Source organism: Scyliorhinus torazame, chromosome 6 (assembly GCF_047496885.1).
Source record: "Scyliorhinus torazame isolate Kashiwa2021f chromosome 6, sScyTor2.1, whole genome shotgun sequence".
Taxonomy (NCBI): Eukaryota; Metazoa; Chordata; class Chondrichthyes; order Carcharhiniformes; family Scyliorhinidae; genus Scyliorhinus; species Scyliorhinus torazame.
In genome coordinates this window covers 114,392,151-114,409,409 of record NC_092712.1, presented here as the reverse complement: position 1 = coordinate 114,409,409, position 17,259 = coordinate 114,392,151, and the positions used below count along the sequence as shown (strand labels likewise).

At 44.5% G+C, this 17,259-nt stretch overlaps 1 protein-coding gene across 1 annotated transcript in view; it reads right to left on the bottom strand.

Moving 5' to 3' along the window:
• Positions 1-17,259, bottom strand: part of akap9 (A kinase (PRKA) anchor protein 9) — a 395,737-nt gene that overhangs the window by 143,594 nt on the left and 234,884 nt on the right.

The following is a 17,259-nucleotide window of genomic DNA, read 5'->3' as shown; positions in this document are numbered from 1 at the left end:
ATTTAATATCTAGTTCCACAAGCAATTAAAAACTCATAATATAGTATTTTACAAATGTTGAAAACTAAAGCATACAAATAATCTAATCACAATTTAAGCAATTGTGCCAAAACAACGTGTAGCATTTTAAACGGCATTGTAATTTCATCACTTAAAATGTCCTCTGCTATGCCAGCCAAAAGAAATAGAAGAATCTAACTGTTTGGTAGTCTGACTAAAGTAATCTTGACATAGAATACTAAACTTACAGTATTCTAAGGCTAGGTAATATGGAATTAGCATATTCTGATATAGGCAAAATAATGAGAAACCTCTAATCAGTGCAATTTGCTTTGCACAAATGTGATCTCAGATCTGATCTTTGGAAAATATTCTAACTCACTCAAAATCCTTTAACTTGAACATAATTAAGATTGTGGCCTTTATCTTTAACTTAACGTGCTTTATACACGTTACTCTCCAAATACTGAAACAGTCCATGCCCTTATGCAGCAAAATCTGGACAACATTCAGACTTTGAGCCACGCAAGTGCCAGGAAATGACCCTCTCCAACAAGAGAGGATCCAACCTTCGTCCCTTGAAATCTAATGGTATTACCATCACTGAATTCCCCACAAATGCAGGTTGTTCTTGTTACACTTAACAGGTTCCATTGATGTGATAAACAAGCCTATGATAGAGTATTTAGGAGCTCAATGTAATCAAAATTAAGTTGTGGTACAACAAAAGTAACCACTTAAAAACAGTTTTAGTCCTAAATTATATGGTCAATTGAATCTATAGACCCCAAGTGAGCTGTAGCCCCCAGTTTCAGTTTGCCAGAACAGCTCAGAGGAGTCAGTACCCACAAGAGTGATACAATTTAGTTTTCTGAAACTTGTGTTTTTTTTGTAAATGTGTAGTGTTTTTAATCTTCCTTTGGTCTTACAGAACTAGATATTGTCTCACAAACTAATAAGTTGCTCAAGCACTCTGAAATCATAGAGACCACGATAGTTTTCTTCAACACAATCACAGTTGGTGCTGAAACTTGGAAGGAGTTGAGATAAGAGCTTTAGAAGAATTGATCTGCAGTAAAAGCAACCGGAAATATGGGCAAAACGATTAGTCCAGTGAAACTGGTTCACCATATTTTACAAATAACTAAACACGCCAACAAAAGCAAAGTATTACAAATGGAACAGAGGGACAAAATAATAAATACTCCAAGATATAATAAAACAAGCATGGAAGATGGTGAGAATTTCAAATACTCTATCATAGGCTTGTTTATCACATCAATGGAACCTGTTAAGTGTAACAAGAACAACCTGCATTTGTGGGGAATTCAGTGATGGTAATACCATTAGATTTCAAGGGACGAAGGTTGGATCCTCTCTTGTTGGAGAGGGTCATTTCCTGGCACTTGCGTGGCTCAAAGTCTGAATGTTGTCCAGATTTTGCTGCATAAGGGCATGGACTGTTTCAGTATTTGGAGAGTCACAAATCGTGCTGAACAATGTGCAATCATCTGCAAACTTCCCCTGCTTCTGACTTTATGATGGAGAGAAGGACGTTGATGAAGCAGCTGTAGGTGGTTGGGCCTCAAAAGACACTACCCTGCGGAACTCCTGCAGTGAAGTCTGGGTCTGAGATGACTGACCTCCACCAACCTCAACCAACTTTCTTTGTGCTATGTATAACTTTAACCAGCGGAGAGTCCTGCCACCCAATTCCCATCGACTCCAGCTTTGCGAGTGATGCTTGATTGAACTCTCGGACAAATACTGTGATGTCAAGGGCACTCTGACAGTACTGCCAAGTATTTTAAAATGAGCCACATAAGGAGACCGAAGGAAAGATGACCAAAGCTTGGTCAATTTTTAAAGGAGCACCTTAAAATAAGGAAAGATAATAATAATCTTTATTAGTGACATAAGTGGGCTTACATACCACTACAATGAAGTTACTGTGAAAATCCCCTATTCGCCACACACTACGGGGCCTGTTCGGGTACAAGCAAATTACTGCGGATGCTGGAATCTTTGACAAAGAGTCATCGGACTTGGAAAGTTAGCTCTTTTCTCTCCCTACAGATGCTGCCAGACCTGCTGAGATTTTCCAGCATTTTCTCTTTCACCTGTTCGGGTACACGGAGGGAGAATTCAGAATGTCCAATTCACTTAACAAGCACGTGTTTTGGGACTTGGGGAAGGAAACTAGAGGGACCGGAGGAAACCTTCGCAGACACGTGGAGAACGTGCAGACTCTGCACAGATAGTGACCCAAGCCGGGAATCGAACCCGGGTCCCTGGCGCTGTGAAGAGGTTTAGCAAGTGAATTCCAGAACTTAGGGGCTCAGTAGCTGACAGTAGTTTTCAAAGACAAGGTTGAGAATTTTAAAATCAAGGCATTGCTCAACTGAGAGCAAACATAGGTCAGGATTTATTTCCAGTTAGGATAGGGGAACAGAGCTTTGGGTAAGTTTTTGAAGGGTGGTAGATGGGGGTCTGGCCAGGACTGCACAGGAATAATCAAGTAACAAAGGCATGGGTAAGATACAAGAAGCGATACAAGAACATAGAACATAGAAAATACAGCACAGAACAGGCCCTTCGGCCCACGATGTTGTGCCAAACCTTTGTCCTAGATTAATCATAGATTATCATTGAATTTACAGTGCAGAAGGAGGCCATTCGGCCCTTTGAGTCTGCACCGGCTCTTGGAAAGAGCACCCTACCCAAACTCAACACCTCCACCCAACACCAAGGGCAATTTGGACATTAAGGGCAATTTATCATTGGCCAATTCACCTAACCCGCACATCTTTGGACTGTGGGAGGAAACCGGAGCACCCGGAGGAAACCCACGCAGACACGGGGAGGACGTGCAGACTCCGCACAGACAGTGACCCAAGCCGGAATCGAACCTGGGACCCTGGAGCTGTGAAGCAATTGTGCTATCCACAATGCTACCGTGCTGCCCTTAAGAACAAATAAATCTACACTATATCATTTTACCGTAATCCATGTACCTACCCAATAGCTGCTTGAAGGTCCCTAATGTTTCCGACTCAACTACTTCCACAGGCAGTGCATTCCATGCCCCCACTACTCTCTGGGTAAAGAACCTACCTCTGATATCCCTCCTATATCTTCCACCTTTCACCTTAAATTTATGTCCCCTTGTAATGGTTTGTTCCACCCGGGGAAAAAGTCTCTGACTGTCTACTCTATCTATTCCCCTGATCATCTTATAAACCTCTATCAAGTCGCCCCTCATCCTTCTCCTTTCTAATGAGAAAAGGCCTAGCACCCTCAACCTTTCCTCGTAAGACCTACTCTCCATTCCAGGCAACATCCTGGTAAATCTTCTTTGCACCTTTTCCAAAGCTTCCACATCCTTCCTAAAATGAGGCGACCAGAACTGTACACAGTACTCCAAATGTGGCCTTACCAAAGTTTTGTACAGCTGCATCATCACCTCACGGCTCTTAAATTCAATCCCTCTGTTAATGAACGCGAGCACTCCATAGGCCTTCTTCACAACTCTATCCACTTGAGTGGCAACTTTCAAAGATGTATGAACATAGACCCCAAGATCTCTCTGCTCCTCCACATTGCCAAGAACTCTACCGTTAACCCTGTATTCCGCATTCATATTTGTCCTTCCAAAATGGACAACCTCACACTTTTCAGGGTTAAACTCCATCTGCCACTTCTCAGCCCAGCTCTGCATCCTATCTGTCTCTTTGCAGCCGACAACAGTCCTCCTTACTATCCACAACTCCACCAATCTTCGTATCGTCTGCAAATTTACTGACCCACCCTTCAACTCCCTCATCCAAGTCATTAATGAAAATCACAAACAGCAGAGGACCCAGAACTGATCGCTGCGGTACGCCACTGGTAACTGGGATCCAGGCTGAATATTTGCCATCCACCACCACTCTCTGACTTCTATCGGTTAGCCAGTTCGTTATCCAACTGGCCAAATTTCCCACTATCCCATGCCTCCTTACTTTCTGCATAAGCCTACCATGGGGAACTTTATCAAATGCCTTACTAAAATTCATGTACACTACATCCACTGCTTTACCTTCATCCACATGCTTGGTCACCTCCTCAAAGAATTCAATAAGACTTGTAAGGCAAGACCTACCCCTCACAAATCCGTGCTGACTATCCCTAATCAAGCAGTGTCTTTCCAGATGCTCAGAAATCCTATCCTTCAGTACCCTTTCCATTACTTTGCCTACCACCGAAGTAAGACTAACTGGCCTATAATTCCCAGGGTTATCCCTAGTTCCTTTTTTGAACAGGGGCACGACATTCGCCACTCTCCAATCCCCTGGTACCACCCCTGTTGACAGTGAGGTCGAAAAGATCATTGCCAACGGCTCTGCAATTTCATCTCTTGCTTCCCATAGAATCCTTGGATATATCCCGTCAGGCCCGGGGGACTTGTCTGTCCTCAAGTTTTTCAAAATGCCCAACACATCTTCCTTCCTAACAAGTATTTCCTCGAGCTTACCGATCTGTTTCACACTGTCCTCTCCAACAATATCGCCCCTCTCATTTGTAAATACAGAAGAAAAGTACTCGTTCAAGACCTCTCCTATCTTTTCAGACTCAATATACAATCTCCCGCTACGGTCCTTGATCGGACCTACCCTCGCTCTAGTCATTCTCATATTTCTCACATATGTGTAAAAGGCCTTGGGGTTTTCCTTGATCCTACCCGCCAAAGATTGTTCATGCCCTCTCTTAGCTCTCCTAATCCCTTTCTTCAGTTCCCTCCTGGCTATCTTGTATCCCTCCAATGCCCTGTCTGAACCTTGTTTCCTCAGCCTTACATAAGTCACCTTTTTCCTCTTAACAAGACATTCAACCTCTCTTGTCAACCATGGTTCCCTCACTCGACCATCTCTTCCCTGCCTGACAGGGACATACATATCAAGGACACGTAGCACCTGTTCCTTGAACAAGTTCCACATTTCACTTGTGTCCTTCCCTGCCAGCCTATGTTCCCAACTTATGCACTTCAATTCTTGTCTGACAACATCGTATTTACCCTTCCCCCAATTGTAAACCTTGCCCTGTTGCACGTACCTATCCCTCTCCATTACTAAAGTGAAAGTCACAGAATTGTGGTCACTATCTCCAAAATGCTCCCCACTAACAAATCTATCACTTGCCCTGGTTCATTACCCAGTACTAAATCCAATATTGCCCCTCCTCTGGTCGGACAATCTACATACTGTGTTAGAAAAGCTTCCTGGACACACTGCACAAACACCACCCCATCCAAACTATTTGATCTAAAGAGTTTCCACTCAATATTTGGGAAGTTAAAGTCGCCCATGACTACTACCCTATGACTTCTGCACCTTTCCAAAATCTGTTTGCCAATCTGTTCCTCCACATCTCTGCTACTATTGGGGGGCCTATAGAAAACTCCTAACAAGGTGACTGCTCCTTTCCTATTTCTGACTTCAACCCATACTACCTCAATAGGGTGATACTCCTCGAACTGCCTTTCTGCAGCCGTTATACTATCTCTAATTAATAATGCCACCCCCCCACCTCTTTTACCACCCTCCCTAACCTTATTGAAACATCTATAACCAGGGACCTCCAACAACCATTTCTGCCCCTCTTCTATCCAAGTTTCCGTGATGGCCACCACATCGTAGTCCCAAGTACCGATCCATGCCTTAAGTTCACCCACCTTATTCCTGATGCTTCTTGCATTGAAGTATACACACTTCAACCCATCTCCGTGCCTGCAAGTACTCTCCTTAGTCAGTGTTCCCTTCCCCACTGCCTCATTACACGCTTTGGCGTCCTGAATATTGGCTACCTTAGTTGCTGGACTACAAATCCGGTTCCCATTCCCCTGCCAAATTAGTTTAAACCCTCCCGAAGAGTACTAGAAAACCTCCCTCCCAGGATATTGGTGCCCCTCTGGTTCAGATGAAACCCGTCCTGCTTGTACAGGTCCCACCTTCCCCAGAATGCGCTCCAATTATCCAAATACCTGAAGCCCTCACTCCTACACCATTCCTGCAGCCACGTGTTCAACTGCACTCTCTCCCTATTCCTAGCCTCGCTATCACGTGGCACCGGCAACAAACCAGAGATGACAACTCTGTCTGTCCTGGCTTTTAATTTCCAGCCTAACTCCCTAAACTTGTTTATTAAGAAGTTCTAAAATAATCAGAATTACTGGATTATTGGAAAACTTCAAACAAATTTTCTCATTATAGAAATTACAGCATAGGAATCGGTCATCCAACCCAATATTCCAGTCAATATGCTAATCAAGAAATATTGTGAATGGCTAATTCAATAGCAGTTAAGAAGTAGAGATGCAAGTCAATCATGCAGGGCTCACTGCAGATGTGGCCTGGACAGCACTGACAATGGAGAGATAATGCCGCACTAATTTAATTTTGATCTTCACAGTTCCTTTCATTTCTAAAAATTTGTATTGGATGTCAGCATTTTAAAAAAAATTATAGTGACCAATTCATTTTAATCCAATTAAGGGGCAATTTAGCATGGTCAATCTGCCTACCCTGCACATCTTTGGGATTGTGGTGGTGAGACCCACGCAGACACGGGGAGAATGTGCAAACTCCACATAGACCGTGACCTGGGTCCGGGATCGAACCTGGGTCTTGGCGGGATATGAGTATTTTAACAATACTAGAATACAATAATGCAAAAAAGATTATCAAAATTCAAATTCTTTGAAACCAACAGGCAATAGTTTTTTTTGTTCTTCAACAACCTTACAATAACAGGAAACAGAAAAAAGGTTTCTCAATATATAAAAAGCTGCACTATAACACACAACCTGCATTGTGTAACATTCATAAATGTCCAATAACCTACAAGCATTAAAAAAAAATTTTTTTCTAAAAGCTCCCCCCCTGATAGCATGCACTTTAAAACATTCACGAATTGCATAATCACCTTTCCATCATGTAATCTTTTCATCATAACATGCATTACTCCAGTGATGGAGGAATCAACTATCTACCTATTCTCTGGTCATTAATTGGGAAACATTACGCTTCACCTTTCTAACAGTTTTTTTTAGCATCCATCATCACCATCTCTTAAAATACTCCCAATTATTCAAAAACATTTGCAACATACAGAAAACTATGCAAAAAATATCAAATGAACTAAACTTTAATCATATCCCATTGTAATCACCTGAATGGAAATGCTATCAAAAGGGTGACCAGACACTACTTCAAAAGGGAAATAAACAAAAGCAGTCAGGAATTTACTTTCAGTTCTAGCTGATCCTAATAAGGGCATTACGTGCTATAACATTAGCTGCAACAACCATTACCATGGTTTTGTTAGTTTTGTACTTTGCCCGTCCTCCTTTACGACACACCCAAATATTTTTTCAGGGTTTTTGACTAAACCTTGATTGCTTTCATATCAGATTGCTTACTTCATTAGAAGGCAGATGAAACATCTTAACTGCACTGAACTTCATTTTTAAATGTCAAATATTTGATGAAAACTGGAGTACAACTGAATCATCAAAGAGAATATTGCTTTGACATGCACAATGTTATCTCAGTCATATCTATCAAAAAATATTCTAGCAAATGATAAAACAATTCTAATGTCCTTTACTCTGATATGTTGGCATTCTTATCACGTCAATTTTAAACCAAACCACTAAAATCTATTTGATATTGAAAAATTACTCATTATCAAATCAAGTTGTTAATTTTATTTGCTTAAAATTGATGAACAAACAGAAAATAGTATAACATAGCAAAACATATTCCGCGAGGACCAAAGACAGTGTGATTTCTCTTCAGCAGACTCCAAAGAGAGCCCACTTATTGTAAGCTCTATATAATCTATTTCCCTATCTAGGAGACATACCTTGCAACTACTGGCTGAAAGATCCACATAGGTATGTATCCAACGCTTCAAAGCAACTGAAGGCTGCATGGGCAACTGGTCACCTGGGCAATGGCCAACAGTTAAGAAGTTTTCACACAGGAATACAATGGAAACACTTCGATGTTGTAAGGTACAAAATGCTTTTTTAAAAAAGGCTGCATTTCCATTATCAATATTCGATCAAACAGAAACTAGTAACCCAAAAGTCTTAACAGGATGAACAGAGACCATGGCAGTGGGGAATTTTCATTCAGTTAATTAAATAAATCTCAAACAAAAACACTTGTATCATTAATAATGTCCACGTGACTATCATATTGTTGCCAACTAGGGGATTTTCACAGTAACTTCATTACAGTGTTAATGTAAGCCTACTGGTGCCACTAATAAAGATTATAATTAACCATTAAGGAAGGAGATCTGTCATACTAAAACCAGGTTTGCCCTATATGTGACTCCAGGCCAACAGCAATATAATTGATTCTTAACTGCCATCTAAAATAGCCTAGACACAGTTGTGAAAGCAGCTCACCACCAACTTCAAAGGAAAAATGGATAAATAAAAATCTTGGTAACATGTTCATTTTCACAGTCTGTACCCTCCCCGCCAGCGATAGCGGCAGGGCATCCCACTTCTTCAAATTCTCTGTTGACCTCCTCTACCAGACCGGTCAAATTCCATTTATGCATAGTTGCCCAGCCATGAGCCACCTGAATCCTCAAATACCAAACCCTTATCCTAGTCACCTTGAATGGAAAGGCACCAAAGGTTCATACTTCTACCCTGGGCATTCACTGGGAAAATCTCACTTTTTCCCATATTCAATTTATACCCAGAAAATGTCCAAAATTTCCCCATCAAGTTCATAATTCTCCCCATACTCCCCAGTGGATTTGCGGCATATAACAATAAATCGTCAGCACACAAAGAAACCCTATGCTCTCTACCCCCGCCACTCATTCGAAGCTCGGACTGTAATCGCCAAAGGCCAATGCGAATAACAATGGAGGCAACGGACATCGCTGCCTTGTCCCACAATGCAACCTAAAATACCCCAAATTAATCCTCACACTAGTCATGGGGGGGGGGGGGGGGGGGTGCATATAATAACCATATCCATACAACAAACGTTGGCCCAAACCCAAACCTCCAGAGATCTCGAACAAGTACCGCCACTCAACCAGATCAAAGGCCTTTCTGCATACATTGATACGATCACCTCTGGCACTCGATTCCGCAATAGGGTCATAACCATATTCAACAATCTCCTAACATTACTTGACAACTGCTGCCCCTTAACAAACCCCGTCTGATTCTCCATGCCCATATCCGGAACACACACCTCCAACTGCCTCGCAAACAGCTTGGCCAATATCTCCTCATTGGTATTCAATAACAAGATGGGTCTGTCGGACCCACACTCCGTCAGATCCTTATCCTTCTTTGGGATCAAAGAGATAAAAGCTTGCACAGCCAGCCAGTACCCCCTCGCCAACGATTCATTAAACATACTCAAAAGATGAGGTGCCAACTCCATCAAAACTGCTTATAAAATTCAACTAGAAAGGCACCCAGCCTGGGCATCTTCCCCGATTGCATCACCCCACACACTCCATTATCTCCTGCAGTCTCCAATGCCTGTCGCTTCTCCCCTTCCACCTCCGGAAACACTAACCTATCCTCCAAAAAACTCCCCATATCTGCGTCCTGTCCCTAGGCTCAGATCTACACAGCCCCACGGTAAAAGGCCAGTTTTCCGGTGCCGTCACCAACCCTCCCGCCCACGCACAATTTTCAGTGCTGCTGCCTACCGCCTCAGCTGATGGTCCAGCAGGCGATTAGTCTTCACCCCCATACTCATACTGAATCACCCTTAACCGGCAAAGCTGACCCACCACCTTCCCCATCGTCAGCCCCTGCAATTTCTTCCTTTCCGCCAACAGCTCCCTAGTTGGGGCCACCAAATACCTTCGGTCCACATATACAATAACTTCCAACAACCTTTGCCTCTTCTCCCTCTTAACTTTATCCCTGTAGGCCTTATAAGAGATAACCTCCCCCGAACCACCGCCTTCAATACCTCCCAGAATATGGCTGCAGAAACCTCTTCATTTTGATTAATCGCTATGTAATTCTTTATCGCCAATGCCACCTTCTCACAAAACCTATCCGCCAAGCACGTCAAATCAAACTTCCACCCTGGTCTCTGCGCCCATCTCATTCTCAAACCTCATGTCCACATAATGCGGCGCATGATCCGAAATGATTATCCCTGCTTGCACCACCCCCATAACCCCCAACAGTACCGCCTTCAGAACCACAAAGAAATCGATGCGGAGGTATACCCGATGCTAATCCTTTATCCATGGTACTCTTCTACCCCAACACCATGAGTTATTAAGTAGCCTTGTGTGTGGTAACGTATCTAACACTATGTGGAAATTCGAGGATATTACATTTGCTGGTCCCCTTCATCTATCCTGCATGTTACCACCTCAAATGATTATAATAAATTTGTCAGGCATGATTTCCCCTTCACAAAGCCATGTTGACTCTGCTTGATTATATTATCTATCATGCCTTTCTAAGGAAGGAAAAATTTTAAAAGCACATGACTAAATAGTGAGAGTTTTTTTGCAGAGCTCTGAGATACAGAGGGATCTAGATGTCCTTGTGCATGAATTGCAAAAGCCTAGTTTCAGGTACAAGAACAAATTAGGAAAGCTAATGGAATGTTATAATTTAGTGCGAGGAGAATTGAATACAAAAGTAGGGATTATGTTTTAGTTATACGGGGTATTGGTGAGGTCAAATCTCAGTGCTGTGTACAGTAGCAGTCTCCTTATTTAAGGTAGGATGCAAATGCATTAGAGGCAATTCAGAGAAGATTTACTGAAGTAATCAAAATAAATTAATAATATAAACAATACTAAACAAACATCTGGATTGGGCAGGTTGTCTTATGAGAAATGGTTGGACAGGCTAGGTTTCTTTCTGCTAGAGTTTAGAATAACAACAATAACAATCTTTATTAGTGTCACAAGTAGACTTACATTAACACTACAATGAAGTTACTGTGAAAATCCCTCAGTCGCCACATTCCGGCGCCTGTTCCGAGTACACAGAGGGAGAATTCAAAATGTCCAATTCACCTAACAAGCACGTCTTTCGGGACTGTGGGAGGAAACCGGAGCACCCGGAGGAAGCCCACGCAGACACGGGGAGAACGTGCAGATTCTGAACAGACAGTGACCCAAGCCGGGAATCAAACCCGGGTCCCTGGCGCTGTGAAGCAACACTGCTAATCACTGAACCACTAACCATAGAAGAATAAGAAGCAACTTGATTTCAGCATACAAGATCCTGAGGGGACTTGACAGGGTAGATGCAGCAAGGATGTTTCCACTTGTGGCAGAATCTAGTACTAAGGAGTCACTGCTTAAAAATGGTGGTTGCCCATTCAGGACAGAGATGAGGAGACATTTTCAGAGGGTTGTGAACCTTTGGAACTCCCTTCCTGAAAAGACAGTGGCAGCAGTCTTTGAATATTTTAAAGAATGAGGTAGGTAGATTCTTGAGAAATGAGGGGGTGAAAGGTTGTTGGCGCTGGCAGGAATATGGAATTGAGGCCACAACCAGATCAGCCATCATCTTATTGAACGGCGGAGCAGGCTCGAAGAATCGAGTGGCCTACTGCTGCTTCTAATTCATGTGTCAGTGTTCAAAATTCTGCTATCTGTGTTCTTGCTCGCACCAAGATCCAGTCATTTATGAACCCTGTATTTGCTGACCTACATTGGCTCTCAGTCAAGCAATGCCTTGAATTTAAAATTTTCATCCTCGTTTGTAAATCCCCTCAGTCACCAAATCCCATGCCTGTATTGCCTCCAGGCCCACAACCCTTCATGATATCTGCATTCCTTTAATTCTGGCTTCTTGAACATCTCCCATTGGTGACTGTATCTTCAAAGGTGCTTTTTGAATACAGATTTGCTGTTGTTGCAAATCACTTATCAACCGCTGGGGATTAACTATCAATCATAAAGATCATTATTATTATCAAATCACTGAGCTTCCAAGAAAATATGACCGTTAATTTTATTTAAATATTTACTGAAAATTATAACGGATTTTTAAAAATAATTACAACTTAAAAGAACAATTTTACAAAAGTTTTGTTGGACCTGAATAATTGAACTTGAATGACTGAAAAATGCTAAATGAATGATTAAATTATAGCTATGAAAAGCATAATTTAAAAAATATGCATAAATATAGTTTGCTAATTGGAAATAACCATTAGCTAGAATAAAAATTAAATACATCACCTTCTTGACTATTTTTCAGCCTTGCTCTCATCTCGGCCCTCTACATTAAAAGGTGCAAAACTTTGTATACGTTTTAAAATAAAGCTGCACCTGAATATTTTATCCTGCTCACCAATCTTTTGATGCCTAAATTATAGCTTACTTCAGAAGTAATAAATATACAATTGGTTTTAATGAAGCAGATGTAGTAGGAGGCAACTTAAGTTTTGCTGGATTTTACAGTACCATTTGAAATTAATTTTGACTTCTGAAAATTGCCTGAACTGATATACAAAAATTCCATCTAAACATACAAAATTGCAATGCATTGACTCATTTTGCTGATTCGTATGTGCTGCCAATCACCTCCTATAGATACATTTTTCATTTCTAGATAAATATATGTATCATTTTTAATCAGTAGCTTTGAAGATGATAAGGCCACATACCTGCACCTTGCTAAGAAAAAGTTAGTTCACTGCAACACCATGTCAGGTTACTCATAGAATCATAGAATTTACAGTGCAGAAGGAGGCCATTCAGCCCATCAAGTCTGCACCAGCCCTTGGAAAAAGCACCCACCCAAGCCCACATCCCCACCCCATCCCCGCAACACCATCTGACCTTTTTGGACACTAAGGGCAATTTAGCGTATCCAATCCACCTAACCTGCACATTTTTGGACTGTGGGAGGAAACCGGAGCACCCCGGATGAAGCCCACGCAGACACAGGAAGAAAGTACAAACTCCACACAGACAGTCAACCGAGTCCGGAATTGAACCCAGGTCCCTGGAGCTGTGAGACTGCAGTGCTATCCATTGTGCCACTGTGGTGGGATTCAAACCTGGGTCCCCAGAGCATTACCCTGAGTTTCTGGTTTACTAGTCCAGTGACAATCCCACTACGCCACCATCTCCTGACAGCTCAATTTCAGCAGGTGTTTGAACAAAGCAGTGGACTTGGCATAGAAATCATCACCATGCAAAATGATATGGAGCTGAAAGCTAGGCCACGAGGCAAAGACTTTTGGGGACTTGGAGACAGACATTCTGAACACTTAAGCTGAAGGCCTACTTTGGTTCCACATACCTGTGAGATGGCTTTTTCCCAGATGAAAATCACCAGTTCCAGGTATTGCATTAATTTCACTGCCCATCTAATGGACTGCATGAGACTGGCCATCTCAAACCACGACCAAGACTTTACAGCACTCACAGGTAGTGTGCAAGCACAGGTATCACACTAAGGATAGGTGAATGTTATGCATACATTTTGGGGGGTTTTAGTAAAGTCAAATTTTTAAGAGTAAATCCTGTGCTGCATTTAAATTCTAAAAATAAAAATTTGATCTTGTGCTTAAAAAGGCTGGAGACCACTGTGTTATAGCAGAGCTTCCTATAAAGGCTTACAAGGCTCGAGAAGATAAATTAAACAGAATTGAATAAGTCAGCGTAAAGTAAAGGCCACAATGTGGCTTACAGCTCAAAGGTCCCAGTTGGGACTACTGAACTGCCAGCCGGGCTGACTTTTATGGGGCGAAGTTACATGCTATGGTTTTTTTCACATATCAATATATTGTCGACTTCAACTTCAGATGCCAACAATATTAGTTGATGTTTGAATAATCCTTTCAACCAAACAATGTGATTTTTCCTAAGAGAGACAGCAGACAAGGATAGTTTTGAATTTAAACATTTTTTTAAAAAAATAGGTTTATTCAGATTTATCCAGCAAAATTTTAACAAACCCCGCCCCCATAACAAAAAGAAAAAAGAACACAAACACAACAATCGAAAATAATACAAAACTTATACATTGGGTTTCCCCCATATATAGTAACCCCCCCATATGACATTCAAAGGTACCCTTGGGGAAGCCCCCCCCATCCACCCAAATACCCCCCTCGAAAGAGACCCCCCCCCCTTGGGTTGCTGCTGCTGACCTCCTCCTAACGCTCCGTGAGATAGTATAGAAATGGTTGCCACCGCCTGAAGAACCCCTGCACAGACCCTCTCAAGGCAAACTTTATCCTCTCCAGCTTAATTAACCCTGCCGTGTCATTTATCCAGGCTTCCACACTGGGGGGCTTCGCGTCCTTCCATAATAGCAAGATCCTCCGCCGGGCTACCAGGGATGCAAAGGCCAGGATACTGGCCTTTTTCGCCTCCTGCACTCCCGGCTCATCCATTACCCCAAATAGTGCCAACCCCTAGCTCGGCTTGACCTGGACTTTCACCACCTTGGACATAGTCCTCGCGAAACCCCTCCAGAACCCATCCAGTGCCGGGCACGACCAGAACATGTGGACGTGATTCGCCGGGCTTCCCGAGCACCTCCCACACCTTTCCTCCATCCCAAAGAACCTACTCAACCTCGCCCCTGTCATATGCGCTCTGTGAGTAACATTGTCGGGGGCAGGGTCTCCCCCTCCCTTGCCTCATTGAAAGTCCTCACTAGCAACGGGCCTAGCAGGTCCACATATTTCCTATAAAACTCTACCGGGAACCATAAGACCATAAGACATAGGAGTGGAAGTAAGGCCATTCGGCCCATCGAGTCCACTCCACCATTCAATCATGGCTGATTTCAACTCCATTTACCCGCTCTCTCCCGTTTGGTTCTCCCGAATCGGGGACCAAACCGAGGTTCCCACCTCGCCCCTATGACGTCTCCACTGCCCCCAGATCTTCAACGTCGCCGCCACCATCTGGCCCCGGGGCCTTCCCCGCCTGAATGTTCCCCAATCCTTTAACCAGCTCCTCCAACCCAATTGGCACCCCTAAACCAGCCACCTCCTGCTCCTCCACCCTCAGGAACCTCAGTTGATCCAAAGATCGTTGCATCGCCTCTTCCCCTGCTGGGGGCTCAGATCTGTACAGCTCTTCATAGAAGTCCTTGAATACCTCATTTACTATCAATCGCAATCCGCACCGTATTCCCCCCACTATCCTTAACTCCACCTATCTCCCTCGCTGCCTCCCTCTTACGAAGCTGGTGTGCCAGCATCCGGCTCGCCTTCTCCCCATACTCGTACGTCACCCCCTGTGCTTTCCTCCACTGTGCCTCTGCTTTCCCTGTGGTCAACAGGTCAAACTCCGTCTGGAGGCTTCGCCGCTCCCTGAGCAGTCCCTCCTCGGGGGCCTCTGCATAAGACCATAAGACATAAGACCATAAGACATAGGAGCGGAAGTAAGGCCATTCGGCCCATCGAGTCCACTCCACCATTCAATCATGGCTGATTTCAACTCCATTTACCCGCTATCTCTCCATAGCCCTTAATTCCTCGAGAAATCAAGAATTTATCAACTTCTGTCTTAAAGACACTCAACGTCCCGGCCTCCACCGCCCTCTGTGGCAATGAATTCCACAGACCCACCACTCTCTGGGTGAAGAAATTTCTCCACATCTCTGTTCTAAAGTGACTCCCTTTTATTCTAAGGCTGTGCCCCCGAGTCCTAGTCTCCCCTGCTAATGGAAACAACTTCCCCACGTCCACCCTATCTAAGCCATTCATTATCTTGTAAGTTTCTATTAGATCTCCCCTCAACCTCCTAAACTCCAATGAATATAATCCCAGGATCCTCAGACGTTCATCGTATGTTAGGCCTACCATTCCTGGGATCATCCGTGTGAATCGCCGCTGGACCCGCTCCAGTGCCAGTATGTCCTTCCTGAGGTGTGGGGACCAGAATTGTCTCCTGTCCACCCTTAAGATCTCCCCCACCAACCTCTCCCTGCCCTCTCTCTTCTCCCTGTGGGCCCTGATGGAGATTAACTCTCCCCTGATCACCGCCTCCCAGACTTCCCCCACCTGCACCTCTCCGTTGTCATTGGCCTCCAAATATCTCTCGATGCACCCCCGCACATCTCCTCATCCGCCAATAATCCCACATCAAGACGCCACAACGGGCGCTGATCCCTCTCCTCTCCTAACTCCAGCTCCACCCAGTGCAGGGCGTGGTCTGAGATGGCGATGGCCAAATATTCCGTTCCCTCCACTTTCGGGATTAGCGCCCTACTCAAAACAAAAAAAATCTATCCGGGAGTAGGCTCTATGTACATGGGAAAAGAATGAGAATTCCCTGGCCAGGGGCCTGGCAAACCTCCATGGATCCACTCCCCCCATCTGGTCCATAAACCCCCTAAGGACCTTGGCCACAGCCGGCCTCGTCCCCGTCTTGGACCTAGAGCGATCCAATGCTGGATCCAGCACCGTGTTGAAATCCCCCCCCCCCCCCCATTATCAAGCTTCCTACCTCCAGGTCCGGAATCGGACCCAGCATGCGCTTCATAAATCCGGCATCATCCCAGTTCGGGGCGTATACGTTTACCAGTACCACCCACACCCCCTGCAACCTACCGCTCACCATCACGTATTGACCTCCATTATCCACTACAATATTCTTTGCCTCAAAACGACACCCGCTTCCCCACCAGTATTGCAACCCCGCTGTTCTTCGCATCCAGCCCCGAATGGAATCCCTGTCCTACCCATCCCTTTCTCAGCCTGACCTGATCTGCCACCTTCAAATGTGTCTCCTGAAGCATGACCACGTCTGCCTTCAGTCCCTTTAAGTGCGCGAACATTCAGGCCCCTCACATTCCAAGTTATCCGCCGGATTGGGGGGCTGATCACCCCCTCCCCCCCCCCCCCCCCCCCCCGACTAGCCATCTCCTTTTCTAGGCCAGTCACATGCCCGCGCCTCCCGCACCCTCCCGTCCCCCAGACGGCGGACCCCCGCCCCGACCACCTCTCCTATTTCCAGTTCCCCTTTGGCCAATGCAGCAGCAACCTTATACCCCCCTCTCCCCCCCGCCGCCGCTAGATCCGTATCTAGCTCTTTTGCTCCCCCCCATAACACTCCCGGAAGTCAGCAGACTCCTACTGACCCCGGCCTCTCCCGCCTTCCCATCGACGGAGGTGGGGGGGCGGTACTGGAGTGTAGCGCTACACTCCAGTACCGCCCCCCACCTCCGTCCTTCCCTAGCGCGGGAAAAAGGCCGCGCTTTCCTGAGCCGGCCCCACC